Raw genomic sequence first — 26,560 nt, forward strand, 5'->3', positions numbered from 1 at the left:
TCCCTAGGAATCTCCGTAGTTGGTGGAGGAGCCGGTAATGGCTGAGTAGGGGTCTCACCTTGAGCCTCAGACTGGGCCCCATCTACTGGGGGTACCCTCCTGGTCCCCTCACCTACTGCTGTATCTCTCCTCTGGCTAGCCGTAGTCTTCCTAGTCACCGTCATCTGTGCATGCAAACACCAACACATAAGTTTAATTCAAATTTCCTATAACTCAGTTCTGTAGCACGATTTAGATTTCAAAGAAGGGTAACCAACTCCTAAATGCCCTGTAGTGCCCTGCTTATATAATGTGGTGCACAACACATCTATAAACAAGACCCTACTAGACACGGCTTGTAGACTCCCTAGGACAGAACTGCTCTGATACCAAGTTTGTCACGCCCCGAACCTAGGAGCGATACAAGCACCCGGTGCCTCACCTAACCTGGCGTACCAAATTGCGACTAAGGGACTCTGAACACATAATGTCATACTTTGGCCATGGGGCCACCTTGCAAGACAATTTGCAAAGCAAAATATAAAACTGAATGGAAACTAGCGCTAACTAAACATCAATATAAAGCTAGGCCGAAAAGGCCGTCATAGCTACTACAGCTGACAAACCACCAAATTATACATACCAGGCCTACAAACCCAACATACTGTACTAACCAACAGGATATGTCTACAAGCCTCTACTGATAGATGTACTATGATCGGAACAGGGCCCCGACCTACCCATAACATATATACAGATATACATAAGATGTACACAACACTCTAGACCTGGCAACTCTGAAAGACGTGGAGCTTACCGATCAGGCTGAACTCGGGAAACACCTACTGAGGAGATCTACTCGTCTGTCTATCTGAACCTGCATGCATGAAATGCAGCGTCCCCGGAAAAGGGACGTCAGTACGAAATAATGTACCGAGTATGTAAGGTAATAATATAACTGAAAATCGAAACTGAACTGATAATATAATAACTGGAAGTAACTGGGAGTCAAAGATGATCTGGAGATATACTTACCTACTGATACTGACTCAACTCCTTCAATATAGTAAGTAAAATAATTGTACGGCCTTATAAGGCTCGGTATATATAACTGCTCTGCCATAGTAGGCTTGCTCATAGGCGCTCGGCCATACTAGGCTATGTATCTCTACCATGCTGGGCTCGCTCATAGGCGCTCGGCCACAGTAGGCTCGGTATATAACTTTCCATCTGATCAGAGGTTGCCCAATAAGGGCCTGCCCATCGATTATAGCTCGATGGTAATGAAAATACTGTAATACTGTATATATAGGCTTGCTGCTCTCTTGACTGGAAGAAGACAATACTAAAATTGAATATAGAGTCTCGATAAGGAATAATATTGTAACTTATGAGACTAGAATAGTGTGAATAAATTCATGAATATGAACTTCTCTTTTTGTCTCATTACTAACACATGTAGCTACGAGATCATGCCAAAATGAAGGAAGGCTTAGCCTTAACATACCTTATCACAATCTTTCCAATCACCAAGTTGAACTCACCTCTTTGCACCTTAATCTACAAGAACGATAATAATACTATCGTTAAGTTACGAAAGGTACAACTATCGCACAACGAACGACAAACTTATTTTGTATTAAAACGGGCAGCATCTCCCCTATAATCCTTACTTCCTCCAAATTCAAGATAACACCAACAATACAAGAACAGAACAATAACAACATATATACATCATTTTCCAGCCCTATATACACCATCAAATACTACAAAACAGCCCAACACACCCCAATCTCTTCGTACACAAAACGACCACTGTAGTAGTGTCAAACGACCCGAAAATATTATGACGAACGACCAGCCAACCACCCTACATTTATATGGTGTTTATAAACCCCCTTCCTCCTCCAAAACTCCACAAAATAGTAGTAAAACACGCAGCCCAACAGCAACACAAAACAGTCCACAAAACAGTCCGCTACAAGTGAATAACTCGAACTCACGGCTTCCGATCACCGTCCCGTGAGTTCTTACAAGTATAGAACGACTTACCATGAATTTACAGAAGAAAAATTGGATGAAAGAGAGCAGTAAACTCACCTTATTTGTTGGATAACTCAGCTCTTATCTTGGTTCTTCAAACTCTAGGTTTTACCTCCAATTAGAACTTGAAAGGGAGAGAAAATCAATTAGGGTTTGTGGAAAATTTTTGGGAGGATTCTTTGCAGAGCTTATGTCTGGTTATTATGCTCTATTTTAAGTCTAATATATGAAGAAAATAATCCCTTAAAAGGCCTCTTTGGACGACCCAAAATGGCCCATTTTTGGGCTTTCATTTAAGCAAGTAGGTGACACACCTACTTGTCACCTAGCAGCTTGCGTAGTATCGCACAAATGCCCATATCTCTCTACTCCAATGTCGTATTGACAAACGGTTTAATGAGTTGGAAAATAGACTCATAGATCTTTAATTTTATGGGTGGAACACCCCATAACTCTAAGTATATTGGGAGAAAATCGCAGTTACATTTGACCCAAAGTTTCAGTAAAACTTATGAATGTAACTTGTGATGACTTTCATCGACTTTTGTTCCACAACTCTCTTGACTTCAAAACATGACACACGGATGTCATACGACTAATATAAATCATAACATAATCTCCTTATCATGTTAATCACCCTAGTCTCACCCCAAAGGTACATGTTATAACATTTCCAACTTGTCGACTTTCGACGAATTATTATTTTATTTAATTGCTTTAGCTTCTGAACTGTCCAACCCTCTTTGTACTTGTTGTTCATGATCTTCAATATTTGTAACCTCAGAGGTAACATGATTAACTTACTTTATATACTTTTAAATATTATCTCATTTTTGGTCCTACATTAGTTTGCTTACGACGCATTTTTACGTACGAAAATATAGGGTGTAACACACATTTTGAACATATACCATTCAACACAAAGCTTATTCAGAATAGTTAATTTATAATGGATAACTCGGGACTTACAAGAACATCATGGGATTTAATTCTAGGAGAGAATTTTAGCCAACATACCTAGCTTTGAGCTTTCCTTAAATTACTACAATGTTTTGGAAATCCTAGCAATCCCAATCTATTTTGAGACATAACAAAATTGAACAGAAATTAGGAAGATATTCATGGTTTCAGCTCATTTAAGCATTTCATCAAACACTAGGTGTGCAAATATGACTACAAGGTTCTTCTACAAGATTTCCTTCACTCTACACCCCAATCTTTACCCATTTGAGCTCAACAATCTTCTCACAAACCTTATTGGTACATGCATGTATACATAATACTTTCACACCCAAGAATCGTACTCCCAATCACCCATCCTTTACCCTAAACTCAAAATTAAAGACTAGGGTTAGAACCTTACCTCTTGAGTGAAGATTTTGTAAGATTTCCTTGTTGGATTTTAAAGCTTGGACAAGATCTTGATGAACAAAGTACTTGAGCTTCTTCCTCTCTCTAGAACACTCTCACTTCTCTCTAAACATATCAGATTTTTGCCTTCAAAATGATCCTCAAAGGCTATTTATCAAAATAGGATCGGGTTATAAAAAGAAGAAAATGGACCCTTCGATCTCAACTCTGTAGTCGCAGAATGCACTACAAATCACGTCTGCGGTCCAGAAACCGGACCGTAAAATAATCCTCAAAATCTGGGCTAGTTTAGACAGGTCTGCGATCGTTCTGCGGTCCGCAGACCACTTATGTGGCCACAAAATCGATATGCGACCGCAGAATGGGTGCAAAACAACCTTCAAAACTCAATAACTTTCCGCTCAACTCCGTGATGATTATGTGGCCCACAAAATGGTTCTGCGATCGCGAAACAGACCGTAGAACTGCCTATTTTTGCCAAAACTTTTCATCCACACCTCAATACATTCTTCAATCCAGAAAATCCATACCGCGAAGAATTTCTATAGTCCTCAAATACATAAGTCTACCTCGGCACCACAAATCCTCAAATTCCTTTGCAAATTTTTACGGGGCCTTACAAATTTAATCCTTTTAGTGCCCAAAAGTCCTTATTTTCAAGCTCAATTAATAAATGACAAGTTTTTCCAAAGACTAATCTATATGGGGATGTACCAATTTTTGTTTTGATCGCCGTTCGATTTGCCCATAATACATCATCTAATTTTAAAGCCCAGTCTTTACAAGAACTTCCAACAGTCTTTTCAAGTATTGTTTTAAATTCTCGGTTAGAAACTTCAACTTGTCCTTGTGTCTGAGCGTGATATGGTGTACCTGTTTTATGAGTTACACCATATTTTTCCAGTTACGAGAAAACTTGATTGTTTATGAAGTGAGTTCCTTGATCACTAATAATGACTCGGGGTATGCCGAATTTGGTAAAAATATTTTTTCTTAGAAATTCACGCACCGTTCGAGCATCATTTTTCCTTGTGGGAATTGATTCAAACCATCTTGATACGTAATCTACTGCCACAAGAATGTATTCATAAGAATATGACAAAGGAAAAGGAACCATGAAGTCTATTTCCCAAATGTAGAATATTTCACAAACATGTATTAATTGCAAAGGCATCTCATCTCTCCTCGTGATGTTACCTGTTCTTTGGCATCTGTCACAAGTTTCAACATACGTTCTAACATCTATTTACTGTGTATTGACCTCCTACTACTCCGTTATGGCAATGATGTAGAATGTTGTTCATTTCTTCTTCACGTACGCATCTTCTGATAATGTTATATGCACAGATTTTAAACAAGTAAGGCTCATTCCACAGATAATATTTAGCATTAGATATAAGCTTTTTCCTTTACTGGTAAGAGAGATTTTAGGGTGTCCATTTTCCAACCAAGTAATTTGCCATATCTGAAAACCAGGGTGGTTGAGTCATAACTGAGTTGACTGAAAAAATGAGTTCATCAGGAAACTCTTCCTTTATATCACAAGATCAAAGGGGAGGATTTTCTAATATAGATAAATGGTGAGTTAGCTAGTTTTCTGTTCCTTTTTTTATCTTTTATCTCAGTGTCAAATTCCTGAAGAAGTAAAATCCATCTTAACAATCTAGGTATAGCATCCTTCTTTGCTAAAAGGTATTTTAAAGCTGCATGATCAGTAAAAATATTGACGTCCGCTCCTATCAAATATGAACGAAATTTATCCAATGCAAATACTACTGCCAATAACTCTTTTTTTGTAGTGGCATAATTCAATGTCCTACTGGAATAGAAAATGGGATGAAAAATCTTATCCTTTCTCTGGCCTAAAACAACTCCAACTGCTGTATCACTCGTATCACATATGACCTCAAAAGAATGGTTCCAATCAAGGGACACAACTACATGTGCAGTTGATAATATTTTCTTAAGAGTGCCAAAAGCTTTTATGCAATCACTTGAAAAATCAAACTTAACATCTTTCATCAAAAGGTTAGTAAGTGGTTTTGAAATCTTTGAAAAGTCTTTTATGAATCGTCTATAAAAACCTGCATGACCAAAAAAGCTTCTAATGCCTTTAACAGTTGTAGGAGGGGTAATCCTGCTATTAGATCAATTTTCGCCTTATCAACTTCTATCCCTTTAGCAGTGATTTTATGTCCTAAAACAATTCCCTTAGTATCCATAAAATAGCATTCTTCCCAATTAAGAATTAAGTTTATTTCTTCACATCTCTTAAGAACTAAAGTCAAATGTTAAAGACAATCCTCAAATGTTTTGCCAAAAAGTGTGAAGTCATCCATAAATATCTCTAGAAACTTTTCAGTCATGTCCGAAAAAATTGTTGGCATGCAACACTGAAATGTAGCCGGGGCATTACACAGATCAAACGGCATTCTTCTATCGACATATGTTCCATGAGGACATGTGAAGGTTGTCTTATCCTGATCTTCGGGTGCCATTGGAATTTGGTTATATCCTGAATAGACATAAAAAAAAATAGTAAAAATCATAGCCTACATTTCTTTCCAACATTTGATCAATAAATGGTAAAGAAAAATGATCTTTTCTAGTAGCATCATTGAGACGTCTGTAATCAATGCAGACTATTCATCCTGTGATTGTCCTAGTAAGTATGAGCTCATTATTTTTATTTTTTTAATAACTTTCACACCTCTTTTCTTTGGACGGAACTTACCCAAGGGCTGTCTAAAATAGGATAAATGAGACCTGTCGCTAGTAGCTTCACAATCTCCTTTTTTACCACTTCTTGCATTGTTGGATTCGACCTTCGTTGGGGCTGGTCTATTGGCTAGTAGCTATCCTGCATGAGGATTCTGTGAGTACAAGTAGCTAGACTAATTCCTTTGATATCTTCTACAGTACAACCTAAATCTCCTCTGTAAGCTTTCAATACTTCAATTAACTTTTCTTCTTGCTTTGTAGTAAAAGAAGATGAAATAATCACTGAAAATAATTCTTGCTCAAGATAAACATATTTTAAATAGGAAGGGAGAACTTTGAGTTCAATTTTTGGTTGAACTTCTTCTGGTTGTATCTCCATGTCCTTGGAATCTATTTCCAATATTTCTACTTCATTTCTGATTATGGGATCATCATCTTGTGTGGTGCCTGATTTGGCCAAGCATCTTTCCATTGAGGCTGAAATTAATTGATCATCTTTGAATTCATCTGCAAGATAACTAATCACGTCAATTGAAAAGCTGGAAGATGATGTCTCATCTCCTAAAAACCTTAGTATCTTCTGCATATCAAAAATGACTCTTTCTTCATCAACTCTCAAGATTAGTTGTCCTTGATGGACATCTATGATTGCTCTACCTGTAGCAAGAAATGGTCTACCCAAAATTATTGGTTCATCATGACATTCTTTCATTTCAAGCATTATCACGACCTGGAACTCCCACCCTCGGGACTGTGATGGCGCCTAACAGTTCACTTTCTAGGAAAGCCAACGTTAGCTATATCTATTAACCATTTTTAATAGCTTCCAATTTAAATGACAATGAGAAAACTCAATAGTCTGCAATAAGGTAATAAGCTAATAAGTGACGAATTCCAAATGCAAATCCCGTAACTGGTGTCACGAATACATGAGCGTCTAGAGTGCTACAGCTAATGGTCTGAAATAAACATAATTGTATGAATCAAAATAAATAGCTAAAATGAAGTATAATGGGACTTCAGGGCTACGGACGCCATGCAACTATACCCCAAGTCTCAGCTGATAGCTAGATCCAAGCCAACCTCACTTAGCGTAGCTAGGACCAACTCCGGTATTTGTACAAGAAGTACAAACAGTAGTATGAATACAACCAACCCCATCTACTCTGTAAGTGTCGAGCCTAACCTCAACGGAGTAGTGACGAGGCTAAGGTGGGTCACTTACAATAATTTATACACAATAATAATAATAACAAAAAAGAAAGGAATGGAAATAAAACAGTTAATTCATAATAACTCAAAATCTAACTACCAGAGACCCAGAATGTCAAGTCATATAAACTCATCTCAAATGCCGAGGTGAATCCAACAGTCACAAACAAATATAACTTTATACAATACGTTGTGGCGCGCAACCCGATCCCGCTATACCATTATCTGTCAATATCATAATCCGTACTTATTCTACCATTTCAATTCATTACCTTTTAATTTCTGTTGCGGCGTGCAACCCGCTCCCCAAACAATTTCAATCAATAATAGCAATTCAACAACCAAAATTTACAAGAAGTTCTACATCGGGAGAGTAAATGTACGAAGCAATATGATAATCAAAGGATCTCGAACAATTAGGATGCCTCAACTTTACCAACAACACAATATATGTCCAGTTAACAACTCATACGATTGAAACTACATAGTTGTAGGCAACAGATGTTACAAACTATAAGACAAGAAAGACATAGGACACTTTAGATATGCAAGAAAAGCAATTAGAGACAAGTAACAAATAAGCATGGAATTATAGGAGGGATGGACAATTTAGTACTAGGATCACTAAATGACAAGTGACAATTATGGCATGGAAGTCAAATAAGCATGTAGCAATTAAGGCATGCAACACGATATACTATGAAGTAACGAAAATATGGAAGCAAGTAACACAATAACGCATATACACTCGTCACCTCGCATATATACCGTTTCACATGAAATTCATATAACATGTAGTTCAAGGGTTCCTAATCCCTCAAATCAAGGTTAGACCCAATGCTTACCTCGCTCTACAACTCAAGCAAACAATCAACCACGGCCTTGCCTTTTGAACAAGCCTCCAAACCAACCAAATCTAGAAAAGTATTGACCAATTGATTCAAAATAAGCTTTAGAAACTACCCACAACTGAAAGAGGTTCAATTAGATCATTTTTGAAAAAATCAACAAAAGTCAACTCCCGGCCCGCTTGGTTAAAATCGAGATTCGGAACAAAACCCGATTACCCATTCACCCCCGAGCTCGGTTATGTAATATTTTTTTGAAATCCGACCTCAATTCGAGGACTAAATCTCAATTTTACAAAAATGCCCAATTCTACCCAAATCCCTAATGTTCACCATGGAAATCCTAAATTTGATATTGAAATCTCATGAAATGTAATGGGTAATTGAAAAAATTTGATTAATGTTACTTACCAATGATTTTAGAAAGAAACGTCTCTTGGAAAATTGCCTCTAGAGTGTTTAGGGTTGAGAGATAGTGAGAAATGAGCTAAGTCTTGTTTTCCCCCTCTTTTACCCAGTTGCAGATGTGACAATTGCGATATATTGTTCGCAATTGCGAACATCGCAAATGCGAACCCTATCTCAGAGCTACAGGAGTCGCAAATGTGACATTTGGTTTGCAAATGCGAACACCAGCCTTTGCAAATGCGGACCAATCCTTCGCAAATGCGAAGGTTATCCAGGAACACACTAAATCAAAAATGCGACTCTGTCATCGCAAAAGCCACCACTATTCATTCGCAAATGCGAACATTTTCCTCGTAAATGCGAGGCTACCCAGTCCAGTCCATGCTCATAAATGCGAACACATGTTCGCAATAGCGGGCTCATAATTGCGACCCAGATCTTGCAAATGCGAGATTTGCAAACCACACTAGTAACAGAAAAGGCATCAGCTATCTCCAAAGTCCAAAAATCAATCCGTAGCCTGTAAGGCCCGGCAATATTTTTCCTAAAAACCCAGATTCCGTGATGCCAAAGTAAATGTTGGGTAGAAGTATGCATTTTTGCGGCCTATTCTGCGATCGTAGAATCACTCTGCGGACCGCATAATGGTCGCAGAGTGGGTCAGATTTCTAGGTCATTTTGAAGTCAAATTTTGCGGCCATTATACGACCGCATAACCACTTCGCGGGCCGCATCTCTTGTTGCATATCCTGCCTTGGGAATTTTTCGGAGGGAGGTTCTGCGGTGCACTATGCGACCGCAAAACGGTTCTGTGGTGCATTATGTGACCGCAGAACAAATCTGCGGGCTATATAGTGACCGCAGACCGGGTCAGATATGCCCAGTTTTGGAGGCCAAATTATGCGGCCTATATGCAGACCGCATATCAATTATACGATCGTGTATGCGATCGCAGAACCAGTTCTGGAGCTTTATTTTTGGGGTTTTTAAACTCGACCCTATTCCGTTAAAATACCTACCTTGGGCCATTTTGAACCTATTTTCTGATATTTTTACCGTGGGAGAGAGGGTCCTAGAGGGAGGAAGTTATCTTCATCAAAAAATTTCTCTTCAATTCTTGCTTAAAACCTTGAAGATTATCAATAGAGGCACATAGGTCTTCTTCCTAAGAGGTAAATTCTATCACCCCAAACTCTTAATTTCAAAATGTAACTAGAATGGGCCATTAGTAAGGTAATTTTCGGGGATGGGGGTGCTTACTTTCTATGCATGTGTTCCTAACGTATGTGGGGAGGTTGTGAGTTAAAGATAGAAAAGAATGTGGTGTGGGTTTGTGAAGTCTTTCATGAAAGGGCCATGGAACTTTAATGCACATATAGTGTTTGATAGAATGCTCAAGTGAGCTAGAATTATGAGCGTTTTCCTAATTTTGGGTTCAATTTTGCTATATTGCTAAAATAGATTGAAGTTGCTAATATTCTAGAACATCTTAGAGTTTTAATAGTCTCAATTGAGGTATGTTGGCTAAACCCCCTTCTTCTTAGAATCGAATCCCACGGTGTTCATGTAATTGGAGTAAGTCCTTGATCATTATTGAATTGGTTATTCCTAATGTGGTTGTGTTGGAGGATGTATGTTCAATACTTATTCTAAATGCTTCATCATGTCATCTTGTCTCTTGAGGATTTGTTCAAAATGTGGAATATGTGTTAGAAATGGTAAGACTTCATATCTAAATCGAAATAAAGATTGTTATGCCAAATTTTGTGAAAAGTCTCTATGTGCCTTGAATTCTAAATTGCTCACATGTGAAATCAAGAGTCTCGAATGAAAATCGTGTTGTTATTGATGATAATAAAAATGTTGGATTGTGGGAAAAGAACTTGAATTATTAAATAGGCCAAGTGCCAAGAACGACTTTATAATTAAAATCACTTATGCCAATGTGCTAAAAAGATGGGAATGAAATATGGAGTAAGATGATCAATTGAAATGGTTGATGTCTCAAATGAGATGGCTTAGCCGATCGGGCCGATATTGGACTCCGTGTAAAAACACGGTGGTATTGTGAATGAAATAGTGAATATGGTTGATGTCTCAAATGAGATGGCTTAGCCGATCGGGCCGAAATCGGACTCCATATAAGAACGCGCTGGTATTGTGGACTGTGGTATATTGGCACTAAAAACCATACAACCTAATAAGGCGGGAATTGACTTAAAAAGCTATGTGATCCTTAACTTGATGTTCTAATATTATTTGAAGCTCTTATTGAATTCTTGACTGTTCCTCTTGTATTATTATTCATTCTATTGAGATGGTGTTTAGCTATACATACTAGTGCTATTCGACGGTACTAACGTCCCTTTTGCCGGGGGCGCTGCATCTTTAAATGGATGCAGGTAATTACATAGCAGACATTGTTGATCACAAATAGGTGCTGCATCCTCTTCTCAGCGGACTCGGTGAGCCCCATTTCATTCCGGGGTCATGTAATATATCTTTTATTTATATTGTTGTACTTTTGAGGTATAGCCGGGGCCTTGTTGCTGGCACCTTTTTTACACTCTTTTATATCTTTAGAGGCTCCGTAAACGCTATGTGGATTGTATATGTGTGCTAGAAAGGTCAAACGGATTATGTTGTATTTTGGATTTTTGTTCCACTAAACCACAAAATGTATGTATTTTGGAACTTAACAGGGAAGTGGCAAAAATAAAATGGTTTTTGAAACATAATAGGGAAGTAGCAAAATTAAATGGTTTAGTAATTTCTATATATATGGTCCTTCTACTGTTTAGCTAATAAAAACATGCCTTCTCTTATCATAAGCGAGTTGGGTAGAAAGTATTTAATAGGCTTGCTCGACCGGGTTCACTCGGTTGAGCGCCGGTCGCGCTCCCCGAGAGTGGGGCATGACATAGCCTATATGAAATGCACCTAAGCCCCTCGGGTACCAAACCAAATATGCACACAAGTGTAATAACACCATACGAAATTGCTCGCGCAATCAAATCACCAAAATAGCATCAAATCTACAGATCAATCCTCAAAACGAATGAACTTTCAAAGTAAAATTAAAAAACACTAGAATCACATTTAAGCATGCGAATCATGTCAAATCAATTCTGAATTGAACCAAATTTTGCAGACAAGTTCCAAATAGAAATACGGAACTATTCCAAGTTTTAACATCAAAATCCGAACACGTAAGCTAAGAAGTCAACTTACGGTCAAACTTAATAATTTCCAACTTTTAAAAATTCTAGTTTTCGGTAAAATAAGTCAAAACAAGTTATGGACTTTCGAATTCAATTCCGGGCTACTACCAAGTCTCAAATTACGATACAAACCCAATCGGGACCGTTAAAATATTGATCCGGGTACGTTTACATAAAATATTGACCGTAGTCAACTCAAGTTATTTTAAAGGCAAAAATTCACATTTTCTTAAAATGTTCACATAAAAGCTTTTTAAAATAAGATACGGACTATGCACGTAATTCAAGAAATACTAAACAGAGCTAATCAAGGCCTCGGAATGCAGAAATAGAGGCTAAATCTTTGTATAACCTATCGGGTCATCGGAAGCACTATGAAATCTACAGGGAAAATAAATTTATCTACTCTTACAAGTACATTTTTAATTATTCTCTTAGGCTTCTTAGTACTTTTATGTCCAAACTGAAGGGAAATACTTGTGTCTTTCATCTCACCATGATCTATTTTTTTAAATATAGAAAATGACCTGAAATTTATTCAAGCTCTAGAATCACAAAGTGCTTTTTCAAAATACACTCCTCCCAAAGTGCATGGAATTGTAAAACTACCAGGATCACCGTATTTTGTGGTAGTTTATTTTGAAGTATAGCACTGTATTTTTCAGTAAGCATTACCACAAAAACTTCTTCTAATTTTCTTTGATTGACAATATTTCTATTAGAAATTTGGCATATGAAGAAATTTCCAATAAAGCATCAGTGAAAGGAATATTAATATAAATTTATTTTAAAATCTCAAAAAACTTTCCGAATTGGCTATCAAGATTTTCAATTTTCAATTTTTGTGGAAAAAGGAATTACCACATGTAAAGGAGTCATTTTTTCAACATTATTTTCTTCTTTTTTCTTGACTTCTTTCCCTTTTAATGGTCTGGAGGGTGTTTCAACATTCTTACCCCTGCCTACCTGTTGTTCTGACTGAACCTTTTTTTGTATGTTTGCGTGGGGTTCATCAAGTTACTTACCCGACCGTAAGGAGATGGACTTAAGGTGTTTCTTTGGCTTTTTCTCTGTATTGCTTGGTAAGGGACCTTGAATCTTTCTGACACAAGAGTTGCCAGGTGGCTTAATTGAACTTCCATATTTTTTAAGCCTGAATTCTGGCTTTCCATCTTTTCATCAGTAATGTTAATGTACTTATACAAAAGATCATCAAGACTTGGATGAGCTTGTTGAGGTTTTTGCCGGTACGGAGATGCTTGGTGATAAGGTCTAAAATTTGATTGTCCACAATTTTGATGTTGTTATCCGGGTGGAACCTATACTTGTTGTTTTTGAAAGATTTGAGAGTTCTCAGCACCATTTGGATTGCTCCATTGAAATTCTATATTTTTCTGTGCCATTGGACTTCCAGAAGGGTACTGCTTGTAACCGATGGCATGGACTTGTTCATCATTTTGATTGATTGTTGAAAATTCATGGTTCAGATGGTTCCCTCCACATATGTCACAAGTCTAGGACTGACTTGATTGTTAAGTATTCACCTAAAAAGATTCAAACTTTTGTGCCAAAGAAATAATATGTTGCGTTAGTGTATTTAAAGCATCTACCTGATTTACCGTGGCGGCCTTTTTGATGATTACACGTTCAGATGGCCATTGGATGGCATTCTTAGAAATTTCATTCAACACCCGCAATGCTTCTTCTATGGCCTTTCCCATTAAGGAACCTCCTACAGCTGCATCTATCACATTTCTAGAAGAGAATTTTAACCCGTGATAGAAAATGTACAACTGCATATGTTCAGGAATGTCATGATGTGGATATTTTCTTAGCATTGCTTTTAATCTTTCCCAAACTTTATAAATAGACTCAGTATCTATGTGCAAGAAATTAGATATATCTTGTCTTAACTTTGTGGTTTTAGATGGGAAAAAATATTTATTCAAAATTTCTAAGTCATCTGGTCCCATGTGGTTATGAATCCTTGAGGCAAACTTCGCAGCCAAGTCTTGGCGTCACCTTTTAAAGAAAAAGTAAATAGCCTTAACTTGATTGCTTCTGGAGGAACTCCATTATACTTAGCAGTTTTGACAAGTTCCAAGAAATCAATTAAATGATTGCGCGGATCTTTACTTGAATCTTTAGTGAAGATACAATATTGTTGAATTGTTCGCATCAAGCCGGTCCTAATTTCAAAGGTGTTAGCTGCCACATGGGATTTCCTAACGTTAGATTCACAGTTGAAGCGGTCAGGTCTAGCATAATCCCTTAGGAGTTTATTTGCTAGTCTTTGCGCAACTTCGTCAAACTGATCTTCTACATGGACTGGTGGTGGGATTTCCAATGGGTTGATGTTCTCTACTTCCTGATTCTCCATTTATTCACAAGCTATGCCTTGAAAAGATGATATTTGTTTTTTTCCTGTGCAACCGAAAAAATCATTCAATTTCAGGATCGTAATTGAGCAACTCATTTGTAGAAGAGTGACTCATAAGCTACCAGAAATAAGGAATATAAAGAAAACTAAAATTATCTCCTCAAGTAGTGCTAGTAGTTGGTGAAAATAAAATGGTAGTATTTTAATAGTAATTATACTAGAATTAATTAAAAAATAATAGTTACAAAAAGAAAACGTAAAAGAAAATAGTGACAATTATAAATAGTAAGTCATTACTAATAATGAAAAGAAGAAATAATTACTATAATGCTATAATACTATTGATATTTATAGTGATATACCAGTAGTGGTAGTACAAAAAGTTAAAATGGTTATGAATATAGTTGACAATAGTACGATATAGTGATGGAAGTACTGAGAATGATAAAAACTTATATAATACTTTTATTGAATGTGAGAACTTGTAACAATAATAGCTATAGTATTTAGTTGATACTGATAACATTAGTAAAAACACAAGATATAAATAGTAATATTAAGTGCTCAGATTAGTAACAAATATCTATTCTGAAGTACATGTATGCCAATCCTCGGCAACGGCGCAAAATATTTGATGTGTTTCTAGCGTAAAGAAAAATAAAGCTCGTACTCTATCAAATTATAGTATAGTTTATGATATCGTCCTACAGAGATTTGAATATCTATGTTACAGATTTATGGTATTTTAGCTACTATCTGTGAGAATCAAATTGATGAAAGGAGAGTAGGATTTTAGAATTGTAAATTTTCTTAAGCAATATCAAACAACTCCGGAAGATTTATGTTTACTCTAAAAATTGGATAACAATTAAATTTATAAGTGATTTTAGGGATACGTGGATTAATTTGACACAAAGTGATAGATTGAACTATAAGTAAAGCAAATAATAATAAAGTAAATTCAAACCGTGTGACTTGAATAATTATAGCATTGAGAAATAGACCTCACTCGAACTGAATATGATCCAAATAATGTCATATACAGAAGAACAATAGCTTGTAAAAAGAAAATAATATTATTATACTTTTGGGATTCGTGTTACAATATATTTTACAAATAATCAGACCCCCTTTATATAGTAGTGGAATCCTACTTTAGGTACAACTCTATATAAGGTTAACAATCTCATGATTTTCTAATTAAACGGTTCCATTGATACGTGCAAAGATTTCCTCCGTGATGCACGACCGGTTACAGATATTTCGGCCTTCCGTTATTTTGGTTTTATGATGTTCTCTCGAGCTAATTCGGAGTCGGAGTCAGTTCCAGGGTCACAGACTCGGTAACCTTTGAAGGTGCATGTTCTAACCTTTTACCTAGGTTCGATGGAATCCAGGGTCAATCATCAACCCATTATGTTTCACCCCCGGTCTGTCATGCAATAGGCAAGCTCGGTTTCTACCGTATACAGATAGTCCCCTCATTTTTCAGAGAGTAAATAACGAGAAATGATATGAGCCTCAGATTCTCACTATACGAGCTTCTGATTCCCACTCTGATAAATGACGACAAATTCATGACGTAAGTGATAAGAATAGTTGAAACATCCCGTCGGTCCAATCTTCAAGGTATTAAATGTGTGTCAGTTAACGGTTTTCCACTTCAGAATATGAACCGTCGTTTGAGAAAACTATAAATACCTTTTTCATCCATTCGTTAGAACTTTTACATTCAAACGTTTGCACTTATGTTTTCAAGAAAACTTCATCACTCTCATCTTCATACTTCTTCCCTTCTGGTTTTCTGAAAGCTTTCACAAGTTATCTGCTTATTACGCCTCCTTTCATCAACACCTTTTTTTCTCCTCTGTTCAGAAGCAATGGCAAAGACTTCAAAATGCATTCCTAAAAAAACAAAACCCTTCTTCCTCGAGACTGACTGAAAATGTTTCGTTTGTTGCCACTGAAGAGCCGATATCAGAACCCCTTCTAAATGTGTTCATTCATGTGGCGTGCCCAACCGGGGCCGATTTCATGGTTGAGAAAACCTCCTCAGTTCCGGATCAGTGCGAGCCAGTCTTAAGATACATATGTTCGATCTCCGATAGTATCATCGAGATAGTCAAGGATAACTGTAACTGGGTTGATAAGCTCGTAGTGGTCCCTACTCTCGAGGAATCGATCACCATCCACATGGAGTATTTTTTAAGTGTTTACACTTACCCTTTCACGCTGGGTCCTTTAGATCCAGTTATTATAGCCTTTTCAAAAGGTACAAGGTGTCTCAGGGGCAGATTCATCCTTCGTTTTGGAGGATTTTAATTCTTCTTCGCTTCTTCATGAGCAAATTCGAAGGGTGTCCCTTTACCATCGATCACCTTATGCACCTGTATAGTCCCCGACTCTATCGAGGGGGGCTAATAAAACTTGCTCGTCGGGGCAGCAAGGCCCCATTCTCGAGCATCGACGAGGATCAGGACCGAGGTTGGTTGGGCCAATTCTTTCGAGTGAAGACCTCAGACTTAATCCCAACCGAGGACATGCCATTTCAGGAGAAATGAAACATGAAGCGTAAGTACAACTTTGCCTTTAATGTTCTATTCATTATTTTTCTTTTGACCTTATTCTCATTGACTCCCTATGATACAGCTGTTGCTCGGATGCCGGATGCAGTACCTCGACTCAAGGAGTGGGTCGAGAGAATCGTGTTGAAACAACCCTACTCTGAGCGCACGTGGCGCGAACTTTCGAAGGGCCGGTGGGAGGCCCGTTCTCATGGTGAAATTTTTTCTCTAAGTTATATTCGATCTTATTTTTACGCCGTCGATTTCTAACTTGTTTCACTTTCCCTTTGTAGGTTTATCAAAAGATGTTGAGATGAGGCCTCCGCCTGGTGATGACGACACATTCACTAAGCACCCTGCTCCGAAACATGATAAAGAGAAGAAAAGAAGAAAAGCTTCGAGTTCTTCGGGCCCCGAAAAGAAGAAATCAAGGAGGCGACTGGTGCGAAAATATAAAGAAAATACCAGTGCCCGAGAACTCCCATCGAATTTGCTCCATCAGTTGAGCGATGAGTCTGAAGAAGAAAAAGAAGAAGACTCTGAGTTGATGACCGACGTGAGGAGCGGTACTGAGCTACCTCAAACCAGGGAGGTGGATGGAGATGCTGTGGTCGAGGCCTACGAACTTGAGAGGGTCGAGCCTGTTTTGCCCCAAGTTAAGAAGGTCGAGAGAGAGACCGTGGCCGGTGCTTCTTGGGCAGATGATAGTATATCGAAGAACGTACTTGGGGGATAGATCTTTCTGGGTCACCATCATTCACCGACTCGATGATAAACAAGGCCCAAATGCTCAAAGAACGCCCAAACGAGGAGCCTCAAGGGATGACAGATTCCTTCAACAACTTCTTTGATGGTATGGATTCTACCACCTTGGAGGATGTCACCGGGTTAGGTGATTTATCGGTGCCAAAGAAGATGCCGTCTTTGGGATTCAGCGAATCTTCTTCGAGTCCGAGATTGGAAGACCGGATCCCAGCCCCGAGGGTATATCCTAACGGAAGCGGTCAATCATCATATCCATATCGGAGGATGCTCGGGTTCTCTCCCCCCCCCCCCCCCTGGGGATTGCCAGCTATCTCTGATGCTTGGTGACTTAAGAGGGTCGTGCCAAAATGGACGAGGTGGAGGCCCCTTGTCTTTTCAACGAGGCTTAATATGCATTGAATCGGGTAACTTTGAAAGCCTTTTTGTTATGTACTTAGATTAAATTGTGAACAATCATAACATTTTTCCTTGTATTTGCAGGCCTCAGTACTTCACCACGAAACTTTTCTCCGATATCGGGAAGAGTTAAACCAACACGAGGTCGCAATTCCGGAGCTTACTGAGAAGAGGGATGCTTACAAGCTCCGTTGTGGGAAGTTCCAGACCAAGTTAGAAGCATCTCTAAAAACTTGGTCGAGCAGGTAAGACGAGTATTTGAACTTAGTGATGACGATTCAGACACAGTGGCTAACGACCCGAACCCGCTGGTTCAAAAGAGACTTGACCAGATAGAGCAGCTCCAGGCGAAAGTGGACACGATGAAAGCTAAGGCCGAAGAATGGAAACAAAATATGGACCGCCTGGCCACGGAAAAGAAAACTACTCGAGAACAACTGGCTTCGACTGAGGTCCAGCTCCGGGATGCAAAAGAAAAGGCCTTGGTATAGGCAAAAAAGATCGAGGAGCTCCAGTCTCAACTGAGCTTGGCGGTCTCCGGCCAAGATGATCTAGCCAAGGAACTTGAGGTGGCCAAGTCGAAGATTGCTGTGGTTAAGGCCGAGGCTGATGAGCGGGTGGACTAGCATAAGGCCGATGCCGAGGTGGCTCAGGACCAAGTGAGAAACTTGGTGGAGCATATGAAGTGGCAATCCCGAAGGGAGGCCCTCAAGGGAGTTCGAGCTTAGGGTTTTGACCTGCTGGCTGAGATCGAGAAAGCTAAGGTATCCGAAGCCCAGGCCAGGAAGCTGGCTTACCCCGAGGAGGAAGATTCCTAGGGGTCTGAAGATTCGGGCGAGCTCGAAGATAGCGGAGACCCTGATGGTGAGGACGCATCCCCCAGCAGAGACTAGGCCACTTAGGCTTTTTTAGATTTGTATTTTTGTGGAGGCCATTTTTGGCCCTTGGAAAAATTTTCATCGGGCAGTTCGGCCCTTGTAAAACAAATTTTGACTGTGAATATAAGGCTTTTTCCCTTCAATAGTTTTTAAATTTTTTCTTTGTCTTGTTTATTTTTATTTGCAAAGATCTACATGCCTTAGCATAAAACAATTGGTTTTTGTTTAGAAACTCGAAAAAATCTCGCTTTCAACTATTTCGTTTTAAGGCATCGTGGGGGTTCGGTGTGACCGAAAGTTTTCTTTACCCAAAGCACTTGGACTTTTAGTCACAATCTGTCGAGGATAGCCTTTGGAACCGGTTAAGAAAATTTTAAGGCATTGTTGTTTCTATGACGGGCTTCGGACGTTTCCGAGCCGAGTTTATATGGTCGTAGCCTTTATAGTTTGGGTGTTGTCTCGTGTTAATATCACTATCCCGAGTTATCCGGGTTTGCGTAAGATGGCAGTCCCCGAGTGGGGGTGGCCTTAGCCTATAAAATTTGGGGGTTGCCTAATAGGTTTTATACTCCCGAGGTCTAATAGCTTGGACCGTCCCAGTTTGTTTTCGGATGGTAGTCCCCGAGTGAGAGAGTGGTTATTCGAACTCAGGTTAAGGTGGCCCTTGGGCTCGTTTCCTTTAGTGGATCGAAAGTAGGGAATTCCTTAATAAATGTAAAGGAATTTTTTTTAAAAGGCAATATGTTTGCAAGGAAGAGACTTCTCTTCATTTTTGTGCATAATAGTAACGTATGCGTATATGCTTTGTGTCAGGGTTCGAGCATTCTACGTGGGCACGGTTTATTTGACCGTTTGGACCTTACAGTGAATCCTATCAATCGAGACCCTTTAAATTCGAAGTCTCTTTGCATGCTAAAGTCGATATCTGAGGGTAATGCCCCCCAATGTTCGAGGTTGATCGAAGAGAGACCTCGAATACTATTTTGGTCACAGGCACCGGTTCGCTACCGGTCTTCGATTCTAGGTTAGCATGATTTACTTAATACCTCGTTAAAAACATTGCCGGATAACCCATTTGGGACAAAACCGGTTTAAGGGAAAACGTGTGCAACGCGTGCTTTCAGACCTAAAATCTCATACTTTTCCTTTTAGATCACCTGCAGGAGTTAGTCCGAAATATAAGTAAAAGGAAATGGATGGGGGTTGTATCTTTGCAGTAATATCATTTTAGGTGAGCTACATTCCAGTTTTTCGGTATTTACTCGTTGTTCTTTGTTCCGAGCTTGTAGGATCCTTTTCCAGTGGTCCCGATGATTTGGTACAATCCTTCTTAATTCGGCCCCAATTTCCCTTCGTTTGGGTTTCGTGTGCTTAGCCTGACCTTTCTTAGTACCAATTCCATAGCATTTAAGTGTCGAAGGTTGGCCCTTCGATTATAATATCTTTCGATCTGCTGTTTTTGGGCGGCTAACCGGACAAGGGCGGCCTCGCACCTTTCATCTAATAGCTCCAGGTCCGTACTCATAACTTCGTCGTTCGATTCCTTTGTCGCATATCAAAATTTGATACTCGATTCCCCGACCTCGATCAGTATCAAATCTTCGGCGTCATAAACCAACGAAAATGGGTAGCCCCGGTACTGGACTTCGAGGTTGTACGGTATGCCCACAGGACTTTGGGTATTATTTCTCTCCATCTTCCTTTGGCGCCGGTTAACCTCTTTTTAAGGTTTTAGAGTATAGTTTTGTTGGTAGATTCAGCTTGTCCATTCCCACTAGGGTGATAGGGTGTCGGCAGGATCCTTTTTGATCTTATGATCTTCGAGGAATTTGGTTACTTTGGTTTCAATGAATTGTTTCCCATTATCGCATGCGATCTCGGCCGGTATTCCGAATCGGCATATGATGTGATCCCAAATGAAATCGATGACCTCCTTTTCCCTGACCTTCTCATATGCCTGAGCTTCCACCCACTTAGAAAAATAATCAGTCATAAACAATATAAATTGACCCTTACCTGGTGCCCACAGAAGGGGGCCAACGATGTCCATCCCCACTTCATGAACGACCATGGTGATAAAACCGAGTAGAGCAGCTCCCCGGGTTGATGGTTCATCGAAGCGTGTCTTTGACATTCATCACATTTTCGAACGAACTCCTTTGAGTCTTTTCCCATATCGATCCAATAATAACCGGCTCTGATTATTTTTCGAACCAGCGATTCGGTGCCCGAATGATTTCCACAGGTACCTTCGTGGATTTTCCTCAAAAAATACTCAGTATCGCCCGGCCCTAGATATACTGCAAGTGGGCCATCAAATATTTTTCTGAACAAGGTTTCGTCTTTGGACAGGCTAAATCGGGCCGCCTTTGTACGCAGGGCCCTCAACTCTTTTTGATCCAAGGGCAGTTTACCGGATCTGAGATATTCTACGTACTTATTCATCCAGTCCCAAGTTAGGCTCGTCGAGTTGATCTCGACGTGGCCTTCTTCCACCACTGATCTCATAAGTTATATAAGTTCTCCCGAGCTGAACTCGTCGACTTCGACCGATGACCCCAAGTTAGCGAGGGCATCGGCCTCGCTGTTTTGATCCCGAGGTATGTGTTGCAAAGTCCATTCTTTGAACCGATGTAATGTCATCTATAATTTGTCCAAGTATATTTGCATTCATTCCTCTCTGACATCGAATATTCCATTGACTCGCACTTGGCTTCGATCACTTCCGCCCCCATGCTCTTGATTAGTTCAAGGCCTACAATCATGGCCTCATATTCGGCCTCGTTGTTAGTCAATTTCACAGTCTTAATAGATTGTCTAATTATACTACATGTTGGTGGGTTTAATACGATGCCAAGTACGAACCCCTTTGCGTTTGAGGCGCCATCCGTGAAGAGGGTCCAGCTTCCCGAGGAAGTTCCTGAGTTAATCAACAACTCTCTTTCGACCTCGGGTATTAGGGCTGATGTAAAGTCGACCACAAAGTCTGCCAAAATTTGCGACTTAATCGCGGTCCGAGGTCGATACTCAATATCGTACCCAGTTATTTCTATGGCCCATTTGGCCAGTCGGCCCGAGTGTTCGGGGTTATGCATAACGTTCCTCGATGGGTAAGTAGTTATGACACATATGGGATGACATTGGAAGTACAATTTTAGCTTCCTAGAGGTGCTTAACAAAGCGAGCGCCAGTTTTTCCAGGCAAGGGTACCTAGTTTCGGCCTCACCTAAGGTTCTACTAACATAGTAAATCGGAAATTGCGTACCTTGGTCTTTCCGAACTAGGACTCCACTTACCGCTATCTTCGAGACCGCCAAGTACAATTACAGTTGTTCGTCCGCCTTCAGTGTGTGAAGCAGGGGCGGGCTCAATAAATACCTTTTTGAGTTCCTTCAAAGCTTGCTGGCATTTCGGGGTCTACGAAAAGTCATTCTTCTTCTTCAACATGTGAAGAATCGGTGGCTTTTCTCGAATGACCTCGAAATAAATCGCCCCAGGGCGGCTATTCTCCCCGTTAACCTTTGCACGGCCTTTATGTTGTCCACGACCATAAATCCGAGGAACTTACCCGACCCAACTCCAAACGCATATTTTCCCGGGTTCAGCTTCATGTTGTACTGCTTCAGTATACTGAATATTTCCTGCAAATGTATTAAATGGTCCTCTACTCGTAGAGAATTAACTAACATGTCGTCAATGTAAACCTCCATTGATTTTCCTATTTGTTTCTCGAACATCCGATTTACTAAATGTTGGTATGTGGCTCCAGCATTGTTTAATCCAAACGGCATTACGTTATAACAGTACGTGCCATACTTAGTGATGAAGGAAGTTTTTTCGTGATCACCCGAGTCCATCCGTATTTGGTTGTACCCATAATAGGCGTCGAGAAAACTGAGGGTTTCGTGGTCGGCCTTGGCATCGTTCATACGGTCGATGTTGGGCAAAGGAAAAGAGTCTTTAGGGCATGCTTTATTCAAATCTTTATAGTCTACACACATTCTTAATTTATTCTGTTTTTAGGGACTATCACTACGTTTGCTGACCAATCCGGGTATTTGACCTCCAGAATAGACCCTATTTTAAGATGTTTAGATACCTCATCCTTGACGAAAGCATGCTTGATCTCGGACTGGGGTCTCCTATTTTGTTTAATCGGATGAAACTTTAGGTCCAGGCTCAACTTGTGAGTGGTTATCTCCGGTGGGATACCTGTCATATCGAGGTAGGACCAAGTGAAACGGTCTTCGTTAGTTGTAAGAAATTGAATGAGCTTTACCCTGAGCTCGGAGCTTAGCACCCTACCCAGGTATACCTTTTGACCGGGCAAGTTTTCTCACAATATGACTTGTTCCCGTTCCTCGACCGTCGATTTAGTGGCATCGAAATCATCGGGGGCTATAAAAGATCTGGGAATCCTATAATCATCATCCTTGACTTCCCCTTGTTTGTCCGAATCTGCCGAAGATGGTATCAGTGATTGCTCTTTTGCCCTGTTTTTGACCACCTGGTTCAGGCCCTTCGATGTTGAAACTGTAGATGTCGGTGTCACCTCTTCCATTGCGAATATTTCTTTTACAACTGGTTGTTCCCCATAGAGTGGTTTAACTCCGTCAGGTGTTGGGGATTTCAATGCTTGGTGCAGTGTCGAAGGCACCGCCCTCATGTTGTGGATCCATGGCCTTCCCAATAGAGCGTCGTATCTCATGTCCCCTTCAATCACATAACATTTGGTCTCTTGGATGGTCCCGGCGGTGTTTACTGGTAATGTTATTTCGCCTTTAGTTGTCTCACAAGCCAAGTTGAATCCGTTTAGCTCTCGAACTGTAGGCACGACTTGGTCTTGCAAACCGAGTTGTTCCACGGCCCTTGATCGAATGATGTTGGCCGAGCTACCTGGATCAATTAACACACATTTAACCCGAATTGTATTTACAAGTACAGATATTACCAGTTCATCATTGCGGTGTTGCACGATCCCTTCCGCATCTTCATCGTTCAAAGATAAAGTTTATTCCGGTATGTAGTCCCGAGTTCGTTTCACCATAGTGATGGATACTTTGGTGCGTTTCAACATCGGCCTCTGTGGGATATCGACCCCTCCGATGATTATGTTAATGACATGTCAAGGTTCTTCTTGTTCTGCCTATTTGTTAGAATCACTATTCCCGAAATGATTCTTAGATCGGTCGCTCAAGAACTCCCGAAGGTTCCCATTATTGAATAGAGGAGCTACTTCCTCTTTCAGCTATCGAAAATCCTCCGTTCTGTGACCATGAGTGTCGCTATATTTGCACAACTGGTTAGGATCCCTTTGGGTTGGATGGGACTATAGGACTATAGGATCCCTCTGGTTAATATAGGACTATAGGATCCCTCTGTTTCTTTGGGTTTTTCTCTGTATTGCTTGGTAAGGGACTTTGAATCTTTCTGACACAAGAGTTGCCAGGTGGCTTAATTGAACTTCCATATTTTTTAAGCCTGAATTCTGGCTTTCCATCTTTTCATCAGTAATATTAATGTACTTATACAAAAGATCATCAAGACTTGGATGAGCTTGTTGAGGTTTTTGCCGGTACGGAGATGCTTGGTGATAAGGTCTAAAATTCGATTGTCCACAATTTTGATGTTGTTATCCGGGTGGAACCTATACTTGTTGTTTTTGGAAGATTTGAGAGTTCTCAGCACCATTTGGATTGCTCCATTAAAATTCTATATTTTTCTGTGCCATTGGACTTCTAAAAGAGTACTGCTTGTAACCGATGGCATGGACTTGTTCATCATTTTGATTGATTGTTGGAAATTCATGGTTCAGGTGGTTCCCTCCACATATGTCACAAGTCTCGGACTGACTTGATTGTTAAGTATTCACCTAAAAAGATTCAAACTTTTGTGCCAAAGAAACAATATGTTGCGTTAGTGTATTTAAAGTATCTACCTGATTTACCGTGGCGGCCTTTTTGATGATTACACGTTCAGATGGCCATTGGATGGCATTCTTAGAAATTTCATTCAACACCCGCAATGCTTCTTCTATGGCCTTTCCCATTAAGGAACCTCCTACAGCTGCATCTATCACATTTCTAGAAGAGAATTTTAACCCGTGATAGAAAATGTACAACTGCATATGTTCAGGAATGTCATGATGTGGACATTTTCTTAGCATTGATTTTAATCTTTCCCAAGTTTTATAAATAGACTCAGTGTCTGTCTGCAAGAAATTAGATATATCTTGTCTTAACTTTGTGGCTTTAGATGTGAAAAAATATTTATTCAAAATTTCTGAGTCATCTGGTCCCATGTGGTTATGGATCCTTGAGGCAAACTTCGCAACCAAGTCTTGGCGTCACCTTTTAAAGAAAAAGTAAATAGCCTTAACTTGATTGCTTCTGGAGGAACTCCATTATACTTAGCAGTTTTAACAAGTTCCAAGAAATCAATTAAATGATTGCGCGGATCTTTACTTGAATCTCCACTGAAGATACAATATTGTTGAATTGTTCGCATCAGGCCGGTCCTGATTTCAAAGGTGTTAGCTGCCACATGGGATTTCCTAATGCTAGATTCACAGTTGAAGCGGTCATGTCTAGCATAATCCCTTAGGAGTTTATTTGTTGGTCTTTGCGCAACTTCGTCAAACTGATCTTCTACATGGACTGGTGGTGGGATTTTCAGTGGGTTGATGTTCTCTACTTCCTGATTCTCCATTTATTCACAAGCTATGCCTTGAAAAGATGATATTTGTTTTTTCCTGTGCAACCGAAAAAATCATTCAATTTCAGGATCGTAATTGAGCATGCTAGTAGTTGGTGAAAATAAAATGGTATTATTTTAATAGTAATTATACTAGAATTAATAAAAAATAATAGTTACAAAAAGAAAACGTAAAAGAAAATAGTGACAATTATAAATAGAAAGTCACTACTAATAATGAAAAGAAGTAATATAAGTACTATAATGCTATAATACTATTGATATTTATAGTGATATATCAGTAGTTGTAGTACAAAAAGTTAAAATGGTTATGAATATAGTTGACAATAGTACGATATAGTGATGGAAGTACTGAGAATGATAAAAACTTATATAATACTTCTATTGAATGTCAGAACTTGTAACAATAATAGCTATAGTATTTAGTTGATACTGATAACATTAGTAAAAACACAAGATATAAATAGTAATATTAAGTGCTCAAATTAGTAATAAAATATCTAATCTGAATTACATGTATGCCAATCCCCGGCAACGGCGCAAAAAATTTGATGTGTTTCTGGCGTAAAGAATAATAAAGCTCGTACTCTGTCAAATTATAGTATAGTTTATGATATCGTCCTACAGAGATTTGAATATCTACATTACAGATTTATGGTATTTTAGCTACTATCTGTGAAAATAAATTGATGAAAGGAGAGTAGGATTTTAGAATTGTAAATTTACTTAAGCAATATCAAACAACTCCGGAAGATTTATGTTTACCCTAAAAATTGGATAACAATTAAATTTATAAGTGGTTTTAGGGATACGTGGATTAATTTGACACAAAGTGATAGATTGAACTATAAGTAAAGCAAATAATAATAAAGTAAATTTAAACCGTGTGACTTGAATAATTATAGCCTTGAGAAATAGACCTCACTCGAACTGAATATGATCCAAATAATGTCATATACAGAAGAACAATAGCTTGTAAAAAGAAAATAATATTATAATACTTTTGGAATTCGTGTTACAATATGTTTTACAAATAATCACATCCTGGTGGAGTCCTACT

The 26,560-nt window shown here is 39.1% G+C and overlaps 2 non-coding genes across 2 annotated transcripts; both read left to right on the forward strand.

Moving 5' to 3' along the window:
- Positions 1-13,612: 13,612 nt before the first annotated feature.
- On the forward strand, positions 13,613-13,719 carry LOC142174251 (small nucleolar RNA R71). The gene has a single exon (XR_012703566.1). It is a non-coding gene; the product is annotated as a small nucleolar RNA R71 (small nucleolar RNA).
- An 11,204-nt stretch (positions 13,720-24,923) lies between these two features.
- On the forward strand, positions 24,924-25,030 carry LOC142174259 (small nucleolar RNA R71). Its single transcript, XR_012703568.1, has one exon. It is a non-coding gene; the product is annotated as a small nucleolar RNA R71 (small nucleolar RNA).
- The last annotated feature ends 1,530 nt before the right edge of the window (positions 25,031-26,560 follow it).

Source organism: Nicotiana tabacum, chromosome 2, assembly GCF_000715075.1.
Source record: "Nicotiana tabacum cultivar K326 chromosome 2, ASM71507v2, whole genome shotgun sequence".
Lineage (NCBI taxonomy): Eukaryota > Viridiplantae > Streptophyta > Magnoliopsida > Solanales > Solanaceae > Nicotiana > Nicotiana tabacum.